Source organism: Eleutherodactylus coqui, chromosome 6, assembly GCF_035609145.1.
Source record: "Eleutherodactylus coqui strain aEleCoq1 chromosome 6, aEleCoq1.hap1, whole genome shotgun sequence".
Classification (NCBI taxonomy): domain Eukaryota; kingdom Metazoa; phylum Chordata; class Amphibia; order Anura; family Eleutherodactylidae; genus Eleutherodactylus; species Eleutherodactylus coqui.
In genome coordinates this window covers 13882176-13909563 of record NC_089842.1, presented here as the reverse complement: position 1 = coordinate 13909563, position 27388 = coordinate 13882176, and positions in this window count along the sequence as shown.

Sequence of the window (27388 nt, the reverse complement as noted above, 5' to 3'; positions counted from 1 at the left end):
AATCCCCCTCCCCCCAGCAGCAGCCACCATTACCCCCCCCCCCAGCAGCAGCCACCATTAACTCCCTCCCTAAGCAGCCACCATTAACCCCCTGCAGCAACATTAAACCACCCCCCCCCCCCCAGTAATAAAAGTCCCCAACCCCCAACCCATATACTTACCTCCTCCCTGCTGTCAGCGCTGCTCCCCTTCTGCTCGCATTGATCCCTGGGTGCACACTGACATCAGTGTGTGTGCCTGGCACAATTCCTTCCTGAGTCCTCTCCTGTGGAACTGAAAAGCAGGGGACTCAGGGGAGGATGATCCCGGCTGCACACTAATGTCAGTGTGCGCCGGGATCAGCGGTAACAGCGTGATTACCATCGGGGAGCTGCAGCTCCCCAGCTGGTAATCGCTAGACTGGAGAGCGGTCATCGGCACACCGTGGGCCACAGAAAATGAGGCAGCGGGCCTTGTGTTTGACACCTGTGCTTTAAAGGGAACTCGTCATCTCCGAACAGCACCTTAAACTAAGCTACGGGGACAAGCACCCGATCCCCGATCCCGTGGCGTCTGCCCGTGAGGTCCGTGCACGGTCTGAAAATCTACGTCTTTTCAGACTGCCATCCGATCATTTATGCCATGTTTGTAGAATCATTGTGCCGTGTACTGGGGATGGCGACATGAATTGTATTTAGGGTGGATGGTGACATATCTCAATATCTAGGAGTGGTGAGAAGGAGATCTGGTGTCAGTGGGACGAAAAAAGCATAAAATACATTTGTATCTGTGGAAAACCTGGAAAAAACGTTGAATTGCCTTCTATAAGGACATGTTCACACGGGAAGATTTGCTGTGGAATGTCCATAGCAGATCCGCAGATGAGAGTTTGCATCAAAACCCGCACCGATGTCAATTTCCGCAGGAGTTTTGTGCCGATTTTTTGGCACGTCTCGTGTGCCGCCGTGTGCGACCTTTTTACACGGACGATTATTGCTCAGAATTCGATTAAACAAATGAAATTGAGCGATCATCGTCCCGAGTAAATGCAAACAAATTGTTCACTATTCTTTTACTTCTCGCTGACTCTCAGCATAAAAAACATTGCCGGATCGCGAGATTCTCACTAACTCAGCACTTCACATAGATACGTGTGCTGTAGATTAGATTGTAAGCTCTCAGGACCAGCACATGTACTGTATATTAGATTGTGAGCTATTAGGGCCAGGGAGAGTAATGTATATTAGGTTGAAAAACTCTCAAGAAAAAAAACAGCAGTAGAGCGTATGATGACATCACAAGTCACATGATGTCACAGGATAAATGACATCATAGATAGTACATGACATGACATGACATCACAATTGGCCAGAATGTGAAAGTTCTAAACCAGAACCATCTTGTGTCACTTCAGCAGGACAGCTTGACGAGGACGGGTCCAGGGTGGAAAGGCAGGTAGACTGAAGCCGGGGCCTGAGGGTGGAAAGGCAGGTAGCCTGAAGCCGGGGCCTGAGGGTGGAAAGGCAGGTAGCCTGAAGCCGGGGCCTGAGGGTGGAAAGGCAGGTAGCCTGAAGCCGGGGCCTGAGGGTGGAAAGGCAGGTAGCCTGAAGCCGGGGCCTGAGGGTGGAAAGGCAGGTAGCCTGAAGCCGGGGCCTGAGGGTGGAAAGGCAGGTAGCCTGAAGCCGGGGCCTGAGGGTGGAAAGGCAGGTAGCCTGAAGCTGGGGCCTGAGGGTGGAAAGGCAGGTAGCCTGAAGTCGGGGCCTGAGGGTGGAAAGGCAGGTAGCCTGAAGCTGGGTCCTGAGGGTGGAAAGGCAGGTAGCCTGAAGCCGGAGCCTGAGGGTGGAAAGGCAGGTAGACTGAAGTCGGGGCCTGAGGGTTGTAGGGCAGGTAGCCTGAAGCCGGGGCCTGAGGGTGGAAAGGCAGGTAGCCTGCGGCCAAGGCCTTAGGGTGGTGAGGCAGGTAGCCTGAAGTCGGGGCCTGAGGGTTGTAGGGCAGGTAGCCTGAAGCCGGGGCCTGAGGGTGGAAAGGCAGGTAGCCTGAAGCCAGGGCCTGAGGGTGGAAAGGCAGGTAGCCTGAAGCCGGGGCCTGAGGGTGGAAAGGCAGGTAGCCTGAAGCCGGGGCCTGAGGGTAGAAAGGCAGGTAGCCTGAAGCCGGGGCCTGAGGGTGGAAAGGCAGGTAGCCTGAGGCCGAGGCCTTACGGTGGTAGGGCAGGTAGCCTGAAGTCGGGGCCTGGGGTTGGTAGGGCAGGTATAGGCAGGGTATACTTTCTACTGTATATTAGATTACGGACTCTAAGGAGCAGGCTGTGTTTTTCTATTTCTGCACAGCATTAGCTCTCCCGAGTCTATAATTGCATACATCTATACAGCAATATGCAGCAGGACAGATTAGATCCAGGGTTATAGCCGATCGCCACATCTGGGGTCAGGAAGGAATTTTTTCCCCTCTGAGGTAGAACTCTCTGGGGGGTTTTTCGCCTTCCTCTGGATCTTTGGGTCCGGCGACTCTCATGTCAGGACAGTGATGGACTGGTCAGAAGGACCGCAGCAAGTTCTGTAGTCTCCACCGGTCCTAACCTGAGAGTCACTGTGACCATTGTGTCATTTTATTAAAGGGCCAGTAATATTTCATTACAATGTTGCTTATTGCTCTTCTAATAAAACAAAATTCTATAATCTACATCATGGTGTTTGTCTTTTGTCTGCATTACTCCTTACACGGCGACCATGATGGGAGCGATCGCTGCAGCCCGATATTCCAGAAGTAGTCTTATCCTACATATAATATAGTGTATCATCTCCCAAAGACACAGCGGCAGCTGCTGCAGGGCAGGAACTATAGGGGCTCCATATAGAGATCTGAGAACCTATAACTCCACCTACAGCAATGTCATCATGTCAGCTCCCTATTCCGTCATTCTCATTCACGAATAAACCAAACGAACCGAACGACTGAACAATCCTACTTAAAAACCCCACAACATTTAGTTTGTGTTTAAACTGACCGCCTGAGTGAACAAGAAACTCTAAGGGCTCATGTCCACGGGGAAAATAGGATTTAGGATCCGCAGCGGATTTCCTGCATGCGGATCCGCATCCCATAGGGATGCATTGACCACCCGCGGGTACATAAATACCCGCGGATCGTCAATAAAAGTGATTTTAAAAAAAATGGAGCATGAAAAAATCTGGACCATGCTCCATTTTCATGCGGGTCTCCCGCGGGGACGGCTCCCGCGGGCTTCTATTGAAGCCTATGGAAGCCGTCCGGATCCGCGGGAGACCTAAAATAGGAATTTAAAGCATTTACTCACCCGCAGCGGACCGCGAAGCTCTTCTCTTCCTCACGGCCGCATCTCCCTTGGTTCGGCTCGGCGGATGTGCCCGGCGCATGCGCGCGGCACGTCGACGACGTGCCGGCGACGTGCCGCCGGCGTCAGGAATTCATCCGCCGGCCGAAAATGAAGATCCGGCCGTGAGGAACAGCTGATCTTCGTCGCCCGCGCCGGAAAGGTAAATGCTTTAAATTGCTATTTTCGGCGCTCATGTCCGCGGGGCAGGAGGGACCCGCTGCAGATTCTCCATGGAGAATCTGCAGCGGATCTGATTTTCCCCGTGGACATGAGCCCTAAAAGCCCTCGAAAACGGGTATATTTTATGCTATTCTACAGCAAGAGGATAGTTGGAGCGATTTGCGTATTCTTGATAAATCTGACGCATTTGGTCGGCTGTTTCTGGGTTTTCGCAGGGTTACACCCATAATTGTAAAACCTCATAAGTAATTAGCGTTCATATTATGAGGCGAGGCGCACAATACCGGATTCTGTATATATCTGGCATATAATATGTTTGTCTCATCCAATACAATGTAGTGCAGGGTGCAGTCTGTCTCTCTTCAGCTGTAGTAAGAGGAGGCCGGAGCAGCGCTCATATCACCAGTCACACAGCTCTTTGGATGCTCCTCTCACCAGCTTGTCACGTTCCTGCAGACCGTATGAACAGGGACCTACACAAACGCAACCTATAGCCGGCTGAACGACGAACGGAAAGGGAATATATGAACGGACACCGTACAGACCAAAACATAAACCGAAAGTGCAAACGACAACAGCAGCCATCAAAATACTTACCAAATGTACTAACACACAAACAGATGGTAATAGGAACAAGTACGAGGTATTGGTTTGTGTTTTGGCCGAAACACATTGTCTTACCTGCTCAAGTTTTCTAGCAATTTTTCGACCTCATTAACATACAAGCTAAGCATACTGTCTGAGACAGTTTTAAGGCAAGACAAATATAAAACACGAGTTTATTTACTCTTTAGTATATGTAAGTGAAATAGTTAATTAACATATAGGCATTCAGATCTCATGGGTAACAAAGATAAGCATCAATACGTCACCGGATATTGTAGCATCACTCCGCAATCGGGGGATCTCCAGGTACGATTGGTAGGAGGAATCCGGGAGAATGCTGACACGTCTGTCAAGCCACACATCGAGTCCCGGACTCCTCCCTGAAAATCACTGTTATTTATACTATTCTTACATAACGTGGCATATCTGCTTCTGCGCAGTTATGAGTATATACGTCATTCTAATATGACTAATCAGGTTCTACGCATGCTCGATAGATTCTTGGCAACATAGTATACTAAATATTTTCTCCATGAAGTGATCAACATCTGCATTCTATTACTTACAATATCTGATGACCATGAGTCATTCTAGCTGCTTTTTTCCAGAATATTCCGCTTCTGAGCAGATGTTAGTATCAGCTCAGATAAGTTCATACTAGTTCATTGAGGTTCATACTAGTTCACTGAACCAGTATTAAGCTTATGGGAAACCATACGGCGAGTAGTTATTGATTACTTTAATTTCCCTATGCCTTTGACACAACCATTCAATCAATCGTATCCCATACGTATCACACACATAAGCTCACAAGCCCACATTGTCTTGTGAGTCCTTACTCTAACAAGGCAACCAAACCACAAGGGAACCCTGCCTACAAGTGGGGCGATCGCTAGATTAACATAGTATGTTTGGCTGAAAGAAGACACTGTCCATCTACTTCAGCCTGTTTCCATCCCCCCCCCCCCCCCCCTTCCTTGTTGATCCAGAGAAAGGCAAAAAAAACCCAATGAGGCAGAAGCCAATTTAGCCCATTTGGGGGAAAAAATTCCTTCCCGACTCCATAATGGCATCCAGAATAATACCTGGATCAACGTTTGAGAGTCTCCACCTGACCCCAAGACCCAGATCAACAACCCGCTGGTCATCTAATGTTTATATCCTGTAATATCGTAGCGCTCTAGAAAGACATCTAGTCCCTCTTAAACTCCTCTATGAATTTTGCCATCACCACGTCCTCAGGCAGAGTTTCACTGCTCTTACAGTAAGGGCTCATGCCCACGAGCATTGCGGGATACGCCCACGGATTTACACTGCAAGAGTACCGCGTTTAAAAACACTAGTGCCCGTGAGTGATCGCGGAATTCCGCAGTCTCCATTAATACTATATTAATGGAGAGCTCCCGCTGCGGAAATCCGCTGTGAAATAGAACATGCCGCAATTTTTTTTCCGTAGCGGAAATCTGCAGCAGAATTTCACATGTGAGCGCTGGCAGGCAGAAAGCTATTAGGTTCAATAAAACCTAATAGCTGCGGAATTCCGCCGCAGGAAACGTAGCAGAAATCCGTCCGTGGGCATTAGCCCTATAGAACCCCCTTCTGTGTTGGTGATTAAACCTGCTTTCTTCTAGAAGTAGAGCATAGGCGAAGCATCAGGGGTTGCTGGGGTCGCCGTTGCGACCCGGCCCCTGCACTCTGGGGGCCCCTCTGCCACCCTCTGCCATACCCATATGCACATTCAGTGTATTAATGGCTGGCCTTCTGTCTGCAGCAAGATTCCCATCATGCTGCAGGCAGAACGGCCAGCCTTAGTGGAGGAGGAGGGAGGAAGTCGCATGGGTCAGCAGGGCACTGTGATCATGTGCTGCCCCCCTGCTTCCTGCTAAACGGAAGCTGCAGTGTCTGCCTCTCCTGCTGCTGTGACATGGAGAAGTCGTCCGGGCCCCGGGGTAGGTCTATCGGTCTATCTATCTATCTATCTCCTATGTCATATCTATCTATCTCCTATCTATTTATCTATCTATGTATGTCATATGTATCTATGTCATATCTATCTATCTATCTATGTCATATCTATCTATCTATCTATCTCATATCTGTCTATCTATCTATCTATCTATCTATCTATCTATCTATGTCATATCTATCCATCTATCTATCTATCTCCTATCTATCTATCTATCTATGTCATATCTATGTCATATTTATCTATCTATCTATCTCCTATCTATCTATCTATCTATCTATCTATCTATCTATCTATGTCATATCTATCTATCTCCTATCTATGTCATATCTATCTATCTATCTATGTCATATCTATCTATCTCATATCTACCTATCTCATATCTATCTATGTCATATCTATCTATCTATCTCATATCTGTCTATCTATCTATGTCATATGTATCCATCTATCTATCTCCTATCTATCTATCTATCTATCTATCTATCTATGTCATATCTATGTCATATTTATCTATCTATCTCCTATCTATCTATCTATCTATGTCATATCTATCTATCTCCTATCTATGTCATATCTATCTATCTATTCATTTATGTCATATCTATCTATCTATGTCATATCTATCTATCTATCTATCTATCTATGTCATATCGATTTATCTATCTCATATCTATCTATATATCTATCTATATCATATCTATCTATCTATCTATCCATGTCATATCTATCTATATATCTCATATCTATGTATGTATCTCCTATCTATCTATCTATCTCCTATCTATCTATCTATCTATCTATCTATCTATCTATCTATCTATGTCATATCTATCTATAATCTCATATCTATCTATCTATCTATCTATCTATCTATCTATCTATCTATCTAATATCTGTCTATCTATCTCATATCTGTCTATCTATCTATCTATCTATCTCCTATCTATCTATCTATCTATCTATCTATCTATGTCATATCTATCTATATATCTCATATCTATCTATCTATCTCATATCTGTCTATCTATCTAGCTCCTATCTATCTATCTATCTATCTATCTATCTATCTATCTATCTATCTATCTCCTATCTATCTATCTATCTATCTATCTATCTATCTATCTCCTATCTCATATCTATTTATCTATCTATGTATGTCATATGTATCTATGTCATATCTATCTATCTATGTCATATCTATCTATCTATCTATCTATCTATCTATGTCATATCTACCTCTCATATCTATCTATCTATGTTATATCTATCTATCTATCTATCTATCTCATATCTATCTATCCATCTCTCTATCTATGTCATATCTATCTATCTATCTCCTATATCATATCTATCTATCTCCTATCTTATATCTATTTATCTATCTATGTATGTCATATCTATCTATGTCATATCTGTCTATCTATCCATCTCTCTATCTATGTCATATCTATCTATCTCCTATCTATCTATCTATCTATCTATCTATCTCCGATGTCATATCTATCTATCTCCTATCTCATATCTATTTATCTGTCTATGTATGTCATATGTATCTATCTCATATCTATCTATCTATGTCATATCTATCTATCTATCTCATATCTGTCTATCTATCTATGTCATATGTATCCATCTATCTATCTCCTATCCATCTATCTATCTATCTATCTATCTATCTATCTATCTATCTATCTATCTATGTCATATCTATGTCATATTTATCTATCTATCTCCTATCTATCTATCTATGTCATATCTATCTATCTCCTATCTATGTCATATCTATCTATCTATTCATTTATGTCATATCTATCTATCTATGTCATATCTATCTATCTATCTATCTATCTATGTCATATCGATTTATCTATCTCATATCTATCTATATATCTATCTATATCATATCTATCTATCTATCTATCTATCTATCTATCTATGTCATATCTATCTATATATCTCATATCTATCTATGTATCTCCTATCTATCTATCTATCTATCTCCTATCTATCTATCTATCTATCTATCTATCTATCTATGTCATATCTATCTATAATCTCATATCTATCTATCTATCTATCTATCTAATATCTGTCTATCTATCTCATATCTGTCTATCTATCTCCTATCTATCTATCTATCTATCTATGTCATATCTATCTATATATCTCATATCTATCTATCTATCTCATATCTGTCTATCTATCTAGCTCCTATCTATCTATCTATCTATCTATCTATCTATCTATCTATCTATCTATCTATCTATCTATCTATCTCCTATCTATCTATCTATCTATCTATCTATCTATCTCCTATCTCATATCTATTTATCTATCTATGTATGTCATATGTATCTATGTCATATCTATCTATCTATGTCATATCTATCTATCTATCTATCTATGTCATATCTACCTCTCATATCTATCTATCTATGTTATATCTATCTATCTATCTATCTATCTATCTATCTATCTATCTATCTATCTCATATCTATCTATCCATCTCTCTATCTATGTCATATCTATCTATCTCCTATATCATATCTATCTATCTATCTCCTATCTTATATCTATTTATCTATCTATGTATGTCATATCTATCTATGTCATATCTGTCTATCTATCCATCTCTCTATCTATGTCATATCTATCTATCTCCTATCTATCTATCTATCTATCTCCTATGTCATATCTATCTATCTCCTATCTCATATCTATTTATCTGTCTATGTATGTCATATGTATCTATCTCATATCTATCTATCTATGTCATATCTATCTATCTATCTATCTCATATCTGTCTATCTATCCATCTCTCTATATATGTCATATCTATCTATCTCCTATCTTTCTATCTATCTATCTATCTATCTATCTATGTCATATCTATCTATCTATCTCTCTATCTATGTCATATCCATCTATCTCCTATCTATCTCATAATTATCTATCTATCTGTCATATCTATCTATCTATCTATGTCATATTTATCTATCTATCTATGTCATATCTATCTATCTATTACATATCTATCTATCTATCTATCTCCTATCTATCTATGTCATATCTATCTATTCATTTATGTCATATCTATCTATCTATCCATCTATGTCATATCTATTTATCTATCTCATATCTATCTATCTATCTATCTCATATCTATCTATCTATGTCATATCTATCTATCTCCTATCTATCTATCTCCTATCTATCTATCTATCTATCTATCTATGTCACATCTATCTATATATCTCATATCTATCTATCTATCTCATATCTGTCTATCTATCTCCTATCTATCTACCTATCTATTTATCTATATATGTATGTCATATGTATCTATGTCATATCTATCTATCTATCTATCTATGTCATATCTATCTATCTCATATTTACCTATCTCATATCTATGTCATATCTATCTATCTATCTAATATCTGTCTATCTATCTATGTCATATCTATCCATCTATCTATCTATCTCCTATCTATCTATCTATCTATGTAATATCTATCTATCTCATATTTATCTATCTATCTCCTATCTATCTATCTATGTCATATCTATCTATCTCCTATGTCATATCTATCTATGTCATATCTATCTATCTATCTATCTGTCATATCTACCTCTCATATCTATCTATCTATGTCATATCTATCTATCTATCTCATATCTGTCTATCTATCTAGCTCCTATCTATCTAGCTGTCTATCTACCTGCTATGTCATATCTATCTATCTCCTATCTCATATCTATTTATCTATCTATGTATGTCATATGTATCTATGTCATATCTATCTATCTGTCATATCTACCTATCTCATATCTATCTATCTATGTCATATCTATCTATCTATCTATCTCATATCTGTCTATCCATCTCTCTATCTATCTATCTATCTCCCATCTATCTATCTATGTCATATCTATTTATCTATGTATGTCATATCTATCTATCTCTCTATGTCATATCCATCTATCTCCTATCTATCTATCTCATAATTATCTATCTATCTGTCATATCTATCTATCTATCTATCTATCTATCTATCTATCTATCTATCTATCTATCTATCTATCTATCTATCTATGTCATATCTATCTATCTAGCTCCTATCTATCTATGTCATATCTATCTATGTCATATCTATTTATCTATCTCATATCTATCTATATATCTATCTATCTCATATCTATGTCATATCTATCTATCTATCTATCTATCTATCTCCTATGTCATATCTATCTATCTCCTATCTCATATCTATTTATCTAGCTATGTATGTCATATGTATCTATGTCATATCTATCTATCTATCTATCTATGTTATATCTATCTATCTATGTCATATCTACCTCTCATATCTATCTATCTATGTCATATCTATCTATCTATCTCATATCTGTCTATCTATCCATCTCTCTATCTATGTCATATCTATCTATCTCCTATCTATCTATCTCCTATCTCATATCTATTTATCTATCTATATATGTCATATGTATCTATCTATCTATGTCATATCTATCTATCTATGTCATATCTACCTATCTCATATCTATCTATCTATGTCATATCTATCTATCTATCTATCTATCTCATATCTGTCTATCTATCCATCTCTCTATCTATGTCATATCTATCTATCTCCTATCTATCTATCTATCTATCTATCTATCTATCTATCTATCTATCTATCTATCTATGTCATATCTATCTATGTCATATCTATCTATCTATCTATCTATCTCTCTATCTATGTCATATCCATCTATCTCCTATCTATCTATCTCATAATTATCTATCTATCTGTCATATCTATCTATCTATCTCATATTTATCTATCTATCTATGTCATATCTATCTATCTATGTCATATCTATCTCCTATCTATGTCATATCTATCTATTCATTTATGTCATATCTATCTATCTATCTATGTCATATCTATTTATCTATCTCATATCTATCTATCTATGTCATATCTATTTATCTATCTCATATCTATCTATATATCTATCTATCTCATATCTATCTATGTCATATTTATCTATCTATCTCCTATCTATCTATCTATCTATCTATCTATCTATCTATCTATCTATCTATCTATCTATCTATGTCATATCTATCTATATATCTCATATCTATCTATCTATCTATCTCATATCTATCTATCTCCTATCTATCTATCTATCTATCTATCTATCTATCTATCTATCTATCTATCTATCTATCTATATATCTATCAATGTATCTCCTATCTATCTATTTATCTATCTATCTATCTCATATCTATCTATCTCTGGTATAAGTTATACATCTCCCTGGATTTACTGTATTTATTTGCACCCTTTACACACAATTTAAAAAACGCATCTAAACCGCATGCATTTTTTAATAGTGTCTGTAGCTCCTTAATAACGTACGCGATCTTTACATACTGCATGCTGTTTTATATGTGTTTTTCTTAATAAAGTACAACAAAAACATGAACCATAAGGCAGCTCTCACACAAGTGTTCAGAAAACGTAGCTTGTAATCGTGGCATTTTTACCAGAATTTCAAGCAACCTTTTCGAACACAGGTTACAGTGTTTGACAGCACTTTTTAATGCACCCCATCATTGTGATGGGTGAGGAGGTGTGTTAAAAACCACAAAAACGCAAAAATAGAACAGACAGCTCTCGAAAATCACAGGGATACCACGTTCCAGCGCAGGTTTGAGTAAGCTCATTAAAATCTATGGGAGTGTTGTACCGCGGTTAGTACGGCGCTCTGGACACCGCACTAATAGCGGTAAAAAGCGGTGTGTGTGAGAGTGGCCTGCGGGGCTACAAACAAATTTTCATGTGCAGGAAATGTGTCATGTTTGAAAAGATTACGCCAAGGGGCAGATCATGTATGCAGCACAATCTAGCTATGGGTACAGGGGAGTGTAGGGTGGAGGCCCGGGGGGGAGGGCCCGAGCTGAACTTTTGCACCCACGCCCCTGACGTAGAGGATGCCCTCTTGTTGTCAGGGAAATTCTGCGTACAGCACCAATCAGGCCCACCCCAATGCCCCGCTGCCGGCGGTAAAGAAGAGACACCACACACGGAGGTCTGGTATAGTTCCTCACACGGGGACATGACTGCGCACTTTATTACAGATTACATGGGATCTTATACCCTTTGGTCTCATAACTAGGAATGGGTGATGGGCTCATTGGCTCAAATTCACCGCATAACCATATATGTAAAGTCCGGATTTCCGGCTGAGACACTGATGATTATATACGTAGTTGAACAGTCGTTATTTAGATATGGCGCTTCTGGGAAAACAGCCAAGCACACGGCCTTCGTGTCCGATTCTTCTTTGCTGTGTTTAAGATACATTTTGTCTTCGCCTTGCAAGGCCTTTGGAATATCTGATGTAAGGCGACAGATTAAGTTTTTTTTCATTTGGAATTGAATAGAACTTGCATATAGGTATAAAAGTATAAAAAACATATGGTGATATATACATATACCCTCACAAACCCCCCTAAAAACTTAATATGGAGATCAAGTACCAGGCCTTGCACTCTTCCTCGGTCGCCTCTCCCTTGCGTCAGGGTTTCCCCACTGCCCGTAAGTCCCTACTCCTAGGAGGGGGAATCCCTATCTCACCTCAGAAGGAGACCATGGATTCCCTGGGCTCATTTCCGGGTATCCATACCCTCTATCTGTACAAGTTAACACCCCACAGGGTGCGCCCTCACCGGAACCTAAGGTCTTCTGCACTATCCCTAGGCAAATGGGAAGTCCACTGACAATCCATCTTAGGAGATCGGGCAGGCGAAGTACTAGTACATTTCTCCATTCTTCTGGTAACGTACATGGTTGGCATTATCGGAACTGGCTCTTCATCTTTTTCAAACAAGGGAAATGTTGGTGTCACATTGTCCAGTCCCTTACTCATACTCTTTTTGATCAAAGGGATAATACACGTACAGGAAGTTACATACCCCACCTCTTTCTGCTAAAATCATATCCAGGGCCACTCTATTTTGGAATGCCATGGATGCAGTGGGCCCTAACTGGTCAGCTAACCCTTTCAAAGCATCCCTGGTGTAGTTTACAAACCTCTGCTAATTGCAATAGATATTCATCCAATCTACATTATTATTAACAGTGACAATAGCAAATAAGGACTCAAAACCTGCTTTAACCCCTTGAGTGGCACGCCCGGAAAATTTCCGGGGACGAGCTCCACTGCTCATAGCAACATAGCCCGGAAGATTTCCGGGCTATGTATCACTATGGGAGCTGCAGAGCACAATGCCACAAGCTGTGACAGTGTGCTCTGCCTGCACAGACCCACACAGAGCAGTGCAAGGGCTTTGAAAAACCAGCAGAAGATATTGCCGACATGTCGGCAATGTCCTGCTTTGTTTACAGGTTGCCATAGAGACCATCGGCTTGTCAGAAGCAAGCCGATGGTCTCTGTGGCAGGAAGAGCTGGTTGTTAGCTGTCAGAGGACAGCTAGGTACCTGCTCTTACAGCAGAGATCAGAGAAAACCTCCGATCTCTGCTGTGTTAACCCTTTACATGCTGCAGTCTATGTGACTGCAGCATGTAAAGGGCTGTCACTGCAGCATGTAAAGGGCTGTCACCATCGGACCCCCAGAATGTGATCATGGGTCCTGATGGGTCCCTGTGGAAGTCCCCTAAAGGGACAAAAAAAAAAAAAAAAAAAAAATTAAAAAAAAAAAAAAGTAAAAAAATTATTAAAAAAATAAAAAAAACACTTGTCTCCCTTTACTTTGTAAAAAAATCAAAAATACAATCACACATGTGGTATCCGTGTGCGTCGTAATGACCCAGAGAAGGAAGTTAATACATTATTTAACCCCTTAATGACATGGCGCCTTTTTTCTTTTTTCCCCATTTCTTTTTTTCCTCCCCCCTGTTTAAAAAATCACAACTTGTCCCGCAAAAAACAAGCCCTCATATGGCCTGGTCAATGGAAAAATGAAAAAGTTATGGCTCTTGAGACGCAACTACAAAACTAGTTGAAATTCAATGATTAGACCATTTTAAAAAACCTGCCCTGGTGGGCACGACAGGGTGGTAGGAAACCTGCCACTCAAGGGGTTAACCTGATCTCTAGAATTAAATTCATCTGGCACCCCCCTTGGCACTCCTATTGCATCTATGTATACATGTGGATTAAAGTTACCACCTGGAGCGTCAACTTCTCTCTTAGTACGATGCGGTGTTGGATTCTTACCCTCAGTGTAGTCTTCATATTGCACATTTGATTGTATTAATTTGTTCTGATCCCTGAAACAGGGGGCTAGTGTACAGTAGTCAAAGGTGTGTGTTAGAGGAATTGTACCACATTATAGCATGTAAAGGATATGCAGGATCATGAGTTCTGTGCTCCGGGACCCAGGGCCTTTTTGCAGTGGGAGGTGTGGGTCCAAGTGGGCTTTCTTTCGAGCTTGACTGCAGTTGGGGTGGTAAACAGCATCTGGTAGGGACCTTCAAACCGGGTTTCTCTCTCAAACTTTTTTACATAGACCCTGTCACCTGGTTTCAGATTGTGACCTGGGAGAAAAGCAGAGACTGCAGAATGCGTTATTGACAATTCCTTGGAGAGGCCTATGACAAAATTAACAAGAAAATCATTCCCCAAACTCAGCTACTGTGACATGTACCCTCCGGAGAAAAAGAAAAACTAATGAAAGACACTCAATTCAAGATTTGCCCATTTCCTCCATTGCCTTTTGGATCTACTTTCCCACTACTCTGTGGATGGTAGGGTGTGTGAAAAGCCTGGAATATACCCAAAGCAGACATGATGTGTTGCATTATTTCACCTGTGAAGTGTGTACCTTTGTTTGACTCAATCACGCCCGGTACCTTGTATCTGCGGATTACCTCATTCATGAGCTTCTGAGCGGTTACCTGCTTATTTACTTTGGTAACAGGGTAGGTCTTTCCAACCTGAAAAGAAATCAACAACAACAAGCACATATTCATGCTTCCCAACAAGTGGGAGCTGAATGTAGTCAATTTGCAATCCCTGAAATGGGTAGAGTGGCCCCGGCAAGTGTTATGTGGCAAATTTACTTCTGCCCTGTTGCTTACAGCAAAGATCATGTAAAATTGGACAAATGATGCAGCAGCTACAGAAAACACAGGAGCCACCCGTCCTTGTTCAAGCATCGACATCATTGCTGCTTTGAGAGGTGCGTCTTTCCGTGCATCAGCTGGGCCATCACGGGGTACAGGGACCGTGGTAGGCAAGTTCTGTTGACTGTTCACCATATGCCGTCCCTTTTTAGTCCATTTTTCCTTTTCTTCCTTGCTGGCCTGTAACTGTAAAGTCCTTAGTATATCAAAGTCCAAGTTTTTATCAAAGTCCAAAGTTTTTATCAAAGTCCAAAGTTGTTAGTCAATGTCCAAAGTTTAGTCAAATTTCAAAGTTATTGTTAAATACTTCTTTTCTTCTTTTCTTCCATGGCTTGAGGGCCGCTGCCTTTGCTGTGTGGTCTGTGATGGCGTTGCCTCTTGTTTCTCCGGTGTAGGAATTGGTGTGAGCTTTCCACTTTGTTAGGTAGAAGTAGGGTCTCCGTGAGACTCTGCACTGCTGCACCATTCTTAATTGGCTGTCCTGCTGAGGTAAAAAACTGTCTGGCCTTCCATGTTGGGCCGTAATCATGAGCTATGCCAAATGCATACCGGGAGTCAGTGTAAATGTTTGCCGTCTTACCTTCTGCCACTCTACACGCCTCAGTGAGGGCCTGTAATTCCGCTTCCTGTCCTGGGACATGCGGAGGTATTCTGCTTTTAGGACATCTTGTTGTGTGACCACTGCATATCCAGTGTGGAGTCGTCAATCACCACTGGTACAATCTATAAAAAACAACTCAAAATATGCATTGTTAACAGGGGCTTTCAGTAACTTTTTAAAACTTAAATTTTCTTGTTGCATCAATGCTGGACAATCATGCTGATATTCTGTTTCAAAAAGATCAGAATCTTGTTGGGAAAATTTTTTAAAATGGCTGATTTGCAATACCTAGATCACCTATGCCTTCTCCTCCCCCCCCCCCCCCTTTGAACCAGGGTACTCAATTGTAAGAAGAGTAGCCGGGTTTAAGGTAGTACAACATTGAAAAAAGATTTGATGGATGCAGATAAGGCCTGTAAAATGTTAGCACCAATAACAGAGACATGAGTTACATCGGGGCAGAATATTCTACAAACACCTATTAATATTTGAAATGTGATATCCTTTAAGCAAATTCATTATTAATCTGATCCTGCCTGCAATGTCTTATCAAATTTGTGGAAAAACTTTTACTAGCTGCTCAAGATTCTCACCCCCTCCCTTGTACTTTTACATCATCTAGCTCCACCCCCTCGATACTGGTCGCTTGCGTCTTTTTTCACACCTTCATTTAAGCTCCACAGTCTAAGCCTCCACATCTCAAACAAGTAAAGTCTTATGCATGGGGGGGGGGGGGGGGGATAATGTTATCCCCAGTCAATATCTGCATCACACTTTTTACATTCATCACAGCCTGAACACTGGTCATTAACTCTCATCCATCCATGCGCTCAAGTCTGCCCCGTCACCCCCCCATTGAAGGTGTACCAGTACATACAGATGCACAGATAAAAAGTTTGACAAACATACATACATCAGTTTAAAAAAAATTGAGGTGAGTGCTATAATGTTATAAAGTACATGATTCTGTTGAGATGAGATTGTGAATGAGCGCTATTTTTGACAAATTATGTGAAAAAAATTTGCTGAGTGACTGAGACATTCTATCTTTCTTATTTACTGAAGCTATTATATGCTATATTAAACGCTGAAGTATTTTAGAATCTGTGGGTATCTTTCAGCCCCCCTGCCTTTTTCTTCTCGGTCTGTGACCCTGAACAAAAAGTGAAGTCTGAAAGCCCCCACCTTTGCAAAATAACTGTTATCTCTCTACGAATATGCATTCACCGGCTGAACAGAGTTGTTTTAGTTTAACTATTTCCTGCATTTGAACTCATAAATAACACATATGCTGGGACCTTCTGACAACGCAACACGTTCTTCATTTTCAACCCCTGTATTCTTAAAAGCCCCCAGAGGATGTGAGTGGGGTATAACTTACACCTGTATGAAAGAGACCAAGACGTGTCCATTTGTGACCTCAGAACCCAGTAAGAATATACCTTAGAAATTGCTATATTTCCTGCCTACTAAGACAGTATAATTAATTAAATTCATTTCAAGCCTCCATTCCATTTAAGCAAGCAAAGATAGTTTTCAGGGTTAGTATTTCATTCTCTCTCGCTGTTATCTTCTTGACCTTGGAAAGCTACACAGACTGCAGCTTCAAGTAAACAATCCTTCTCCTCTAAAAGCAAGCTCAGTTAACCATTTGCACATACAGTATATACATATATACACACACACATACATGCTTTGTAAGTTTCCTCTCGACTTTGCTTGTTTCCCATATTTCTCTCTTCCTCACTTCAGCTTTTTCTAGCAACATTTGGTCTTTCAAGGCACCCTTCTTGGTCCTAAAGACCTCCTCCCAGTCACCATATTGTAATCTACCATGCGGGTCCTTGTTACACATTTTCATAAGAGTTTTCTTACATTTTACAAATTGTGACCCTTGTCTCTCCTCCACCAATTCATCCGCACGGCGGCGGCCCATAAGGGGATCCGTCTTCTTTAATAAGGTCTTATGCATATAAGAACAACAACAATAATAATAATAACAAGCTCCATAGAATGCATCCCTCTTAAACCAAATTGTCAGCCCCTTATATACTGGCAAAACAACCGAGGGTCCCTTCTCCTATGGAACCAGCCTCACAGAATGCATCTCTCTGAAATCAAATCGTTAGCCCCATATATAAGGCAAAACAACCGAGAGTCCCTTCTCCTATGAAGCCTGTCTCACAAAATGCATCCCTCTTAAATCAAATTGTTAGCCCCTTATATACTGGCAAAACAACTGAGGGTCCCTTCTCTTATGAGACTAAATTAAAAGAAAGAGAAAAAATTCTGCAGATACAACAAACAACCTTCACTATACTATCGTTAAAAACACTATGGACTTCAGCAACAAATAGACTAGTGACTAGTCCCTGGGTGAGCGATTGGTGCGCTTATCACGGTCAGTGGTCCGTGACGGCAAACCCGAAGCCCACGAGTTACCGTGTAGAACTCTTAACCCAACCCGTCCGGTCACAAAACACAGATAGTCCCTCCTGCTGCAAGACTCTCAGCGTAAAACACAACATAAATATATGCCGGTCTTACCTGGAGTTCTGTGAGTTGATCAGGCTCAGTTTGCAGCAGGACGGCTTCCCCGTGGCGTGGATCCGGGTGGACTGCGCTGCACGGCTCCGGTTTTACCGCCCCACTTTGTTGGGCACCATTTGTCAGGGAAATTCTGCGTACAGCACCAATCAGGCCCACCCCAATGCCCCGCTGCCGGCGGTAAAGAAGAGACACCACACACGGAGGTCTGGTATAGTTCCTCACACGGGGACATGACTGCGCACTTTATTACAGATTACATGGGATCTTATACCCTTCGGTCTCATAACTAGGAATGGGTGATGGGCTTATTGGCTCAAATTCACCGCATAACCATATATGTAAAGTCCGGATTTCCGGCTGAGACACTGATGATTATATACGTAGTTGAACAGTCGTTATCTAGATACGGCGCTTCTGGGAAAACAGCCAAGCACACGGCCTTCGTGTCCGATTCTTCTTTGCTGTGTTTAAGATACATTTTGTCTTCGCCTTGCAAGGCCTTTGGAATATCTGATGTAAGGCGACAGATTAAGTTTTTTCTCATTTGGAATTGAATAGAACTTGCATATAAGTATAAAAAACATATGGTCATATATACATATACCCTCACATTGTTACCATCGCAGTCCTGGGTATAAACCGATAATGGGAGAGATCCTTGTATTGTCCCCTCATGGACTTATACATAGTTATTTGGTCGCCCCTCAGGCCGTGGTGCAGTATTGCAGTAAAAAAGAGTTAATTTAATCCAGATTTAAAAAGTGAAAAATATGGAATTATCTGCAGCACCCTCTTCCGGAAGAATATATCTGCCATCACCTCTAGTTGGTACCCGCTGGCTGGAGCTCAAGGTCACTTCACACAGACAGGAATAAACACCGACTGCACTCAAGTCGAGCCGTCAAGTGGCTTTGGATAACATGCAAAGCCACATAAAATCTGAAGAAGTGGCAGCATAGATGACGCAGTATGCCGGCCAGTGACCCCGTGTATCTGTCTCGGATGCACCAGGAATGTGTCGGCTGTCGCGCTGCCGCACTTGCGGAGTGCAGAGGATAATGCGGAGATTTCGAAATTTACATTACGAAATCGCAGCGGGATGAACGGCTTCCATTGACTGCAATGGAAGCTGTCAGTGTGAGTCTCGCACAAAAATAGAGAATGTTACCATTCTTTCTCCACAAGCTGAAATCGAAAGGGATTTCCGCTTGCGTGCGTTGAAGAATCATTTTACATTGCATGCTATGGACAGACATTGCTGCAGAATTCGCGTCCAGCTGCGAAAATCCGTCCGTGTGCGTTGGGCCCTAAGCGTCCCTCCGGTGTGTGCCCACTGGGGGGGAAGGTTGTGGATTTTCTACAGTGGAAAATCTGTACCAACTGGTTTGAATTTCGACACTTGTTTCATTGAAGATGAAGGTGAAATCTGCATCAAAAATCTGCAGTGTAAGTTGACATATTAAGGATTTAAAATCCGCATCGGCGTGACCATTCTGCGGTGCAAAACCTTTCTGCTCAAAGTCGATGAGAGTTCTTGTTTTTAAATCTCGTCCACATAGCCTACACTGAACATGCTGGGCATGGAAAAGTCACAGCATTTCTGCCCTGTGGGAACCTACCGCTTTTGCCTTCATGTATTGTGTACATGCTGCCGCAAAAACCCGCAGTGGCCAAATGCGCACCTACAGTAAACAGTGCGGATTTTGTTGCAGATTTGCTGTTCGCAGCATAAATAGTCATGCAGATTCTGTGTGGACATTTTCCGCTCCATATTTGACATTTCTGAAATCTCATCCACATGGTTTGTATTGTAAATGCTGCAGAATTTCCACAGAAAAATCGACTACAGAAATTCTGCGGCGTTTACACGGTGCGCTCACACAGACACTTTGTGCAGAGTTTACACAACTAAAAAAAATCCAAAGCAAATCCACACGTTGTGCATTCTGTCTGTCATGACTTTGGGTGCAGGTCTGCAGATTTCAACCCTTCAATGCAAATTCAAAGGATGGAGTGAAATCTGCAGCAAAGTCGCAACAAATGGTGCCGTGTGTTTTCAGTTGCAGAAAGTCTCCTCTCAGCCTTCTTTTTTGCAAGCTAAACATTCCCAGATCCTTTAACCGTTCCTCATAGGACATGATTTGCAGACCGCTCACCATCTTGGTAACTCTTCTCTGAACTTGCTCCAGTTTGTCTATGTCTTTTTTAAAGCGGGGGCACAGTGTTCCAGATGAGGTCTGACTAAGGCTGCATTCACACGAACGTATATCGGCTCGGTTTTCACGCCGAGCCGATATACGTTGTCCTCATGTGCAGGGGGGGAGGCTGGAAGAGCCCAGGAGCAGGAACTGAGCTCCCGCCCCCTCTCTGCCTCCTCTCCGCCCCTCTGCACTATTTGCAATGGGGAGAGGCGGGCCAGGGGCGGGCCTACGTTCTGAAAATTAGCCCCGCCCCCAGCCCGCCTCTCCCCATTGCAAATAGTGCAGAGGGGTGGAGAGGAGGCAGAGAGGGGGCGGGAGCTGAGTTTCTGCTCCTGGGCTCTTCCAGCCTCCCCCCCTGCACACGAGGACAACGTATATCGGCTCGGCGTGAAAACCGAGCCGATATACGTTCGTCTGAATGCAGCCTAAGGAAGAGTAGAGGGGATAATGACCTCACGTGATCTAGACTCTATGCTTCTCTTAGTACATCCCAGAATTGTGTTTGCCTTTTTTGCTGCTGCATCACATTGTTGGCTCATGTTCAGTCTATGCTCTATTAGTATACCCAAGTCTTTTTCACATGTGCTGCTGCTTAGCTCAATTCCTCCCATTCTGTATGTGCTTTCTTCATTTTTCTTGGCCAGATGTAGGACTTTGCATTTCTCCTTGTTAAATACCATTCTGTTAGTTGCTGCCCGCTTTTCAAGCTTTTCTAGATCTTTTTGAATCCTCTCTCTTTCTTCCCTAGTGTTAGCTATCCCTCCTAGCTTTGTGTCATCTGCAAACGTAATCAGTTTCCCATCAATTCCCTCCTTCAGATCATTTATATAAATGTTGAGCAACACTGGGCCTAGGACAGAGCCTTGTGGTACCCCACTTCATACATTCTTCCACTTGGATGTGCAGCCACTTATGACCACTCTTTAACTACGATCAATCAACCAATTGTGAATCCACCTAACAGTCGCCTTGTCAATCCCATATTTGGTCATTTTTTCAACAAAGTCAAGATATTCTATATCTACCGCATTTTGCTGATAAACCTAGTCAGTGATTCTGTCACAGAAGAGAAATTAGGTTAGTCTGGCAAGACTTGTTTGTTACAAACCCATGCTGGATCTGGTTAATTACTCCATTCTCATTCAAGTACTTGCATACATGCTGTTTAATAATTTGTTCAAAGATCTTTCTCGGTAGAAGTCAGGCTCACAGGCCTGTAGTTTCCTGGATCCCCCTTCTACCCTATTTTAAAGCTAGGTACAACATTTGCCCTTCTCCAATCTTCTGGGACTTCTCCTGTTCTCCAGAAACTTTCAAAGATTATGGCAAATGGTTCAGCAATTACCTCCGCTGATTCCTTCAGTATCCTAGGACGTAATTCATCTAGACCTGGAGGCTTGAATTCATGTAAAGCCTCCCTCACACAGACAGTTTTTCCAGTATTTAGCGCTACGTTTACAACGCCCCCATTCATTTCAATAGGGCAGCTCACACAAGCGTTGAAACGCAGCGTTTTTAACAGCGATGTATGTTCTATTTTTGGACGTTTCAGCATTTTTAAATGCTGTGCATCGCCCATTGAAATTAATGGTCAGCATTTTCAACGCAGCTGAAAACGTGCCACGCACCACATTTTTGACAGCGTAAAACAGTCTCTCGCTCTCTGATGCGTTTTCAGCTGGGAAGAAAATGTAGCTCAAAACACTGATACAAACGCTTGTCAACGCTGCTGAAAACGCTCTAAGCACAGTGTACAAAAATGCAGCATTTCTGTGTGAGGGCGACCTTAGTTAGCAAAGTATTCCCTCATCTCTGGTTATAGATAGCCTGCATTTTTTTTATTCCTTTAATAGCACAGGGAAGATCAGTTAATGTTCCATCTACTTTGAGAGAAAACAAATAAAAAAAATAGGAATTTAAAAGTTCAATCTTCTCAACATCATTTTTAACCAATTCACCATTTTCATCCTGTAAACATCCTATAGCATCTTTGATTTTTTTTTGCTTTTAAAACCTAAAATTCTTTATAGTTTTGGCCTCTATTACAAGCCTCAATTCATTAGCTTCAGGTTCTGCAGACGGCGTTATTCTTTGGATATTCCCCTCCCTTTCCATTTCATAAATACGTGCTAGAAATAAAAAAAATATGTGTAAGTTCTACGTCCATCCATCCTGGTCTCTTTAAATGCTTCCCATTCTTCCTACTTTTAGGGATTGTTAACCATTTTGCTTTGAGAATCTCATTTCACAATATTTCCCAACTTTCTTGGACATTTCTGTCCTTAAGAACATCCAGCCATTGGATTCTTCCTATCCTCTTTTGGAGTTCATTGAAATCTGCCTTTTTGAAATCCAACCTTGAGGTCTGAGTCTTCTCAGGTCTTCCTTCTCTTGCTATCCAAGATTCAAGGATGGCATGATCACTGCCCCCTAAGGTCCCAGCCACTCTTACTTCCCCAACCATCTCCTCCCTGTTGGTAAGAATTAGGTCCAAGATTGCAGATCCCCTTGTTTTATTTTTTACCTTTTGGAAGATAAAGTCAGCAGGAGCGGATAAGAATTTGTTGGATCCATTACTTTTGCCTGACAGAAATTCCCAACAAATGTCTGGATTGGTAAAATCTCCCATAATCACTATGTTGGGCTTTTTTGAGAGCTTGGCCATCTGATGTAGAAAGAGTTCATCCAGATCTTCTGCTGGTCCAGGCAGGCCATAGTAAATGCCTACAATGGTGTCCTTTCTGTTGTTCTCTCCTTGTATTCTTACCCAAACAGTTTCCACAAAACTACCATGCTCTAAAGCTTAGGTACCACAATAAGTTACCAGCACCCAGAGTCAGATGTACACTGAGGAGTGCAGATGTCCCAGATAACAGTTGAAGCCTCTACTCACAAGTGCACTTTAAGGCTGGGTTCACACAGGGCAGATTTGCCAAGGAATTTTGCTGCGGCCGCTAATCCTGCGATTAGCAAGCCATGTGGACAAGATTCCCGGGTCGCAGCATGTCCATTCTTTTTTTTTTTTTGTTACAGCCTCGCTCCTCTCTATGGGAGAGCTGGCCGCAACGGGAAAGCATGCGGCGAAGCCGCTCCCAAACCCGCAGCTAAGCGCCGCGGGTTTTGAATCTGCGCTTATCCCGCGGAAATCTCGTAGTTTTTCATTGTGGCAAAACTGCAAGATTTCTATGGTGAAACCGTCCCATGGGAACCCAGCATAAGGGTGCCAAGTCCTGCTAATGCTTGTGTAATAGTGCAAAGTTACTCCTGAATTTGCAGCTTCCGCCTGGCACTTGCAGGGAAACCGTGACCATTAGCAGCAGCTGCTAGTACTTGTTATAGCATGAGTTTCAGGTCTCATAACCAAGGAGAATAGCCTATGCTTTAGGAAACCTTGCCCCTACGGGGGCCGCACCATCACCAGGTTACATATCGAATTAGTCTCCATAACACTGTATTCACATGTAGCGTATTTCAGTGCGAACTTGCATCAATATCCACATGTAGCATGCAGATTTCATTTGCAGAGGAGAAATCTGCAGCATACAGAGACAAGCAGACAGCAGCTTTAAAATTCCCACCCTGAAATCTCCACGCTGCAGGTACTGTACATTGCTGCGGGAAATCTGCAATATTTGTTATGTGTTGACACACCCTAAGGTCATATTCACCTGTGATGTAAATGCTGCAGATTTATGTGAAATTTTTACATAGGAATGCTGCAACATTTACAAAACAAAGCAGATTGATGGGTTTAACAAATCTCATCCATGTGCGGGGCAGAAAAAATCCATGTGCAATTATAAATCCGCGACATGTCGCTTGCTGCTGATTTCTCCTTTTGCAATGGAAAGGGTGAAATCTACAGTGGAAATTAGGACCTCTGTGATTGTAGCCCGAGGTTATGTGCAGATGGTGCAGAAAGTCTCTGCACGTAAATCTACAAGTGACTTCATAGTGGATTTTTTATGCAGATTTTCTCCATGGATTTCACTTGTTTTGAAATTCTACGGTGTTTCCATGATAGATTTGAAAATCTGCAACATGACTAGAATTCACTGTGGATTTCTTTTGCTGTGAGTTAGGATTTGTTAAAACCTCGCTCACATTGTTCTGTACTTTGTTGCTAAATTTTGTTGCGCATCCCACACCTGTGATTCCACAATTCCGTGAATTGTGAGCTCATGCACAATTAAAGGGGTTGTCTCGCGGCAAGCATCAAAATTTTACATTACCCCATTCCCCCTGTCACCCCCCTGGCATAAAATAGCAAATTAAAGCGGTTTTTAAACCGCTTGCTACTCACCGATCCGACGAAATAAGGAGTTTAAAAAATCTCCTCCCTAAGATGGCCGCCGGTCCTTTCCCAGGGATGCACTGCGGTTTTCTCCCATGGTGCACCGCGGGTCTTCTCCCATGGTGCACCATGGGCTCTGTGCGTTCCATTGCCGATTCCAGCCTCCTGATTGGCTGGAATCGGCACACATGACGGGGCGGAGCTACAATGACGACGCGGTGACCAGCTCTCCGGCACGAGCGGCCCCATTCACCAGGCAGAAGACCGCACAGCGCAAGTGCGTCTAAAAAAGCAAGAAGCCAGTGAAATTAGATGGAGCCATGGAGACGTGGACGCTAGCAACGGAGCAGGTTAGTGAATAACTTCTGTATGGCTCATATTTAATGCACGATGTACATTACAAAGTGCATTAATATGGCCATACAGAAGTGTATAACCCCACTTGCTTTCGCGAGACAACCCCTTTAAGTATGTTGCTTCGCTCTTATTGACTCTGAATTATGCTCTGTATCCCACTGGTTATAGTGCGGGGTGTTCATAAACTACTGAGTGCTTTGTCGCTGTTCATATTACATGTGACAACACATATGTTGAAAGGCTTCGGCATATAACACAGTGTAGCCCATCCAGCAGTATACATCACCCAGAGCTCTCAAGAAGAAAAAAAAGCAATATTTTTTGCCATGGCTCTTTTATAAGAAAGTGAAGCAGCCCGCGCTTCTCTATACAGAGAAAGAATAGATATACCGTTAAGCTCAATGCTGGACAATATTTCGCCCTCCATCAGGTGATTGGTGTCCTGTGAATACATCTGACAAATTCAATGACCATAAATAAAAAAGGAATTGTGAGAAAACCTCAGCTGAGTTCCTGTAATACAAGGCAGAGCTGCATTCTGGGGGAGGTTATTGCAGATTCCGTATTATGTAAACATGGCACATCCCAAAATAGAGATCAGAGAAAGCTCTATGCAGATACTGAACAAGCAAGGAATGCTGGGAGTTACCCCCCTGAAATCTTCAGCTCTCTCCTTCAGGTTGCATTTACACTGGTGGTTTTCTTGTGTGCGATATTGACAGAACTACCACGGGAAAAGTTCTCACGGATTTCTATGTGTTTTTACAGTTGCAATTTGTCCCCCAGACTGATAAATCGCTGCATGTCCTATTGTTGGGTGATTCTTGTTCAAGAAATGCCCATTATTTCCTATGGGAGCATGAAAAACACATTGATTGTATTCACTTGCTAGGAGATTTCCATGCGTATGCAATGCACTTTTACCATTTTAACTATAGTGACTATATGCGATTTCTTCACGCACGTGAAAAATGCATATACATTTAACACTAAATCACATTGTACATACATGAAAATTGCATAAAAACCGCTGGTATAGGAATGTGATGTAGGTCAGATGTTACCAGACCTACATCGCACTTGTCCATGTAAATACAGTAAGATGAATTTACATAGATGATTTTCACATGCAATCTCTGTGCGTTGTGAGATGGATTGAGAGTCTGAGAGAAAATCACACCATGTCCAATTTTTGGGTGATTCTGTTTAGGAATCACCCATTCTTTTCTAGCGGGGATAAGAGGGGGTGGGGGTGGGGGGGAAATTGCACTCATGTGTAACTGCAAGTTTCACATGCAGCATTTTTGTTTTCTTTTAAGTATTGAAACATGCAACGATGTGTTTTTCTCACAAGACACATTGCACTTGCAGGAAAAAGCGCGGGTTTAGGCCTCATGTCCACAGGCACGCACGGATTTTGATTGTGGAATCCCATTGTGCCTTATGAGTGCAATATCAGTCCAAGTTTCAATATTACACATGCCTCCACGGTACAGATGAAGTAGTCCAATTAACCCATCCACTAAGGAACTTACTGGGGGGGGGGGGGGGGGGGAAAGGGGTTCATTGTCATTCAGCACTGGACCTATGTGAAAAAGTAATGATCATGGAGGCAGGAAGGTTTCTACACTTCCTGTCAAGAACCAAGCCTATTTTGGCATTAAAGTTTGGTATTTGTATAGCGCCAACTTATTACGCAGCGCTTTCAGGTAATTATTACTTAATTACCCCCCACCGAGCTGGGTTCTCATTTTACCGACCTCGGAAAGGATGGAAGGCTGAGTCAACCTTGAGCCGGCTACCTGACGCATGTGGGGATCGAACTTGTAACCTTCAGGTCGTAGGTGAGAGCTTACACTCTGCGCCACACGAGGCTCATGAATATTTTTGTTCTTGTGTTACTGTGATCAGAGCGCAATAACTTTGGGTGTTTTTCTTCTCTGATAAGATGTTGGAGAGCTCGTTTTTTTCTGGGATGAGTTGAATTTTTGAATTTGCACTATTTTGGGGTACATGAACTTTTTCTGAGTAGAACACAGGAAAAAAAATCCACTATTGATTTGCATTTAAAATCTTTCACCACGCAACATTACCAAACATGTCATGATAAAGTCGATACCAAATACAG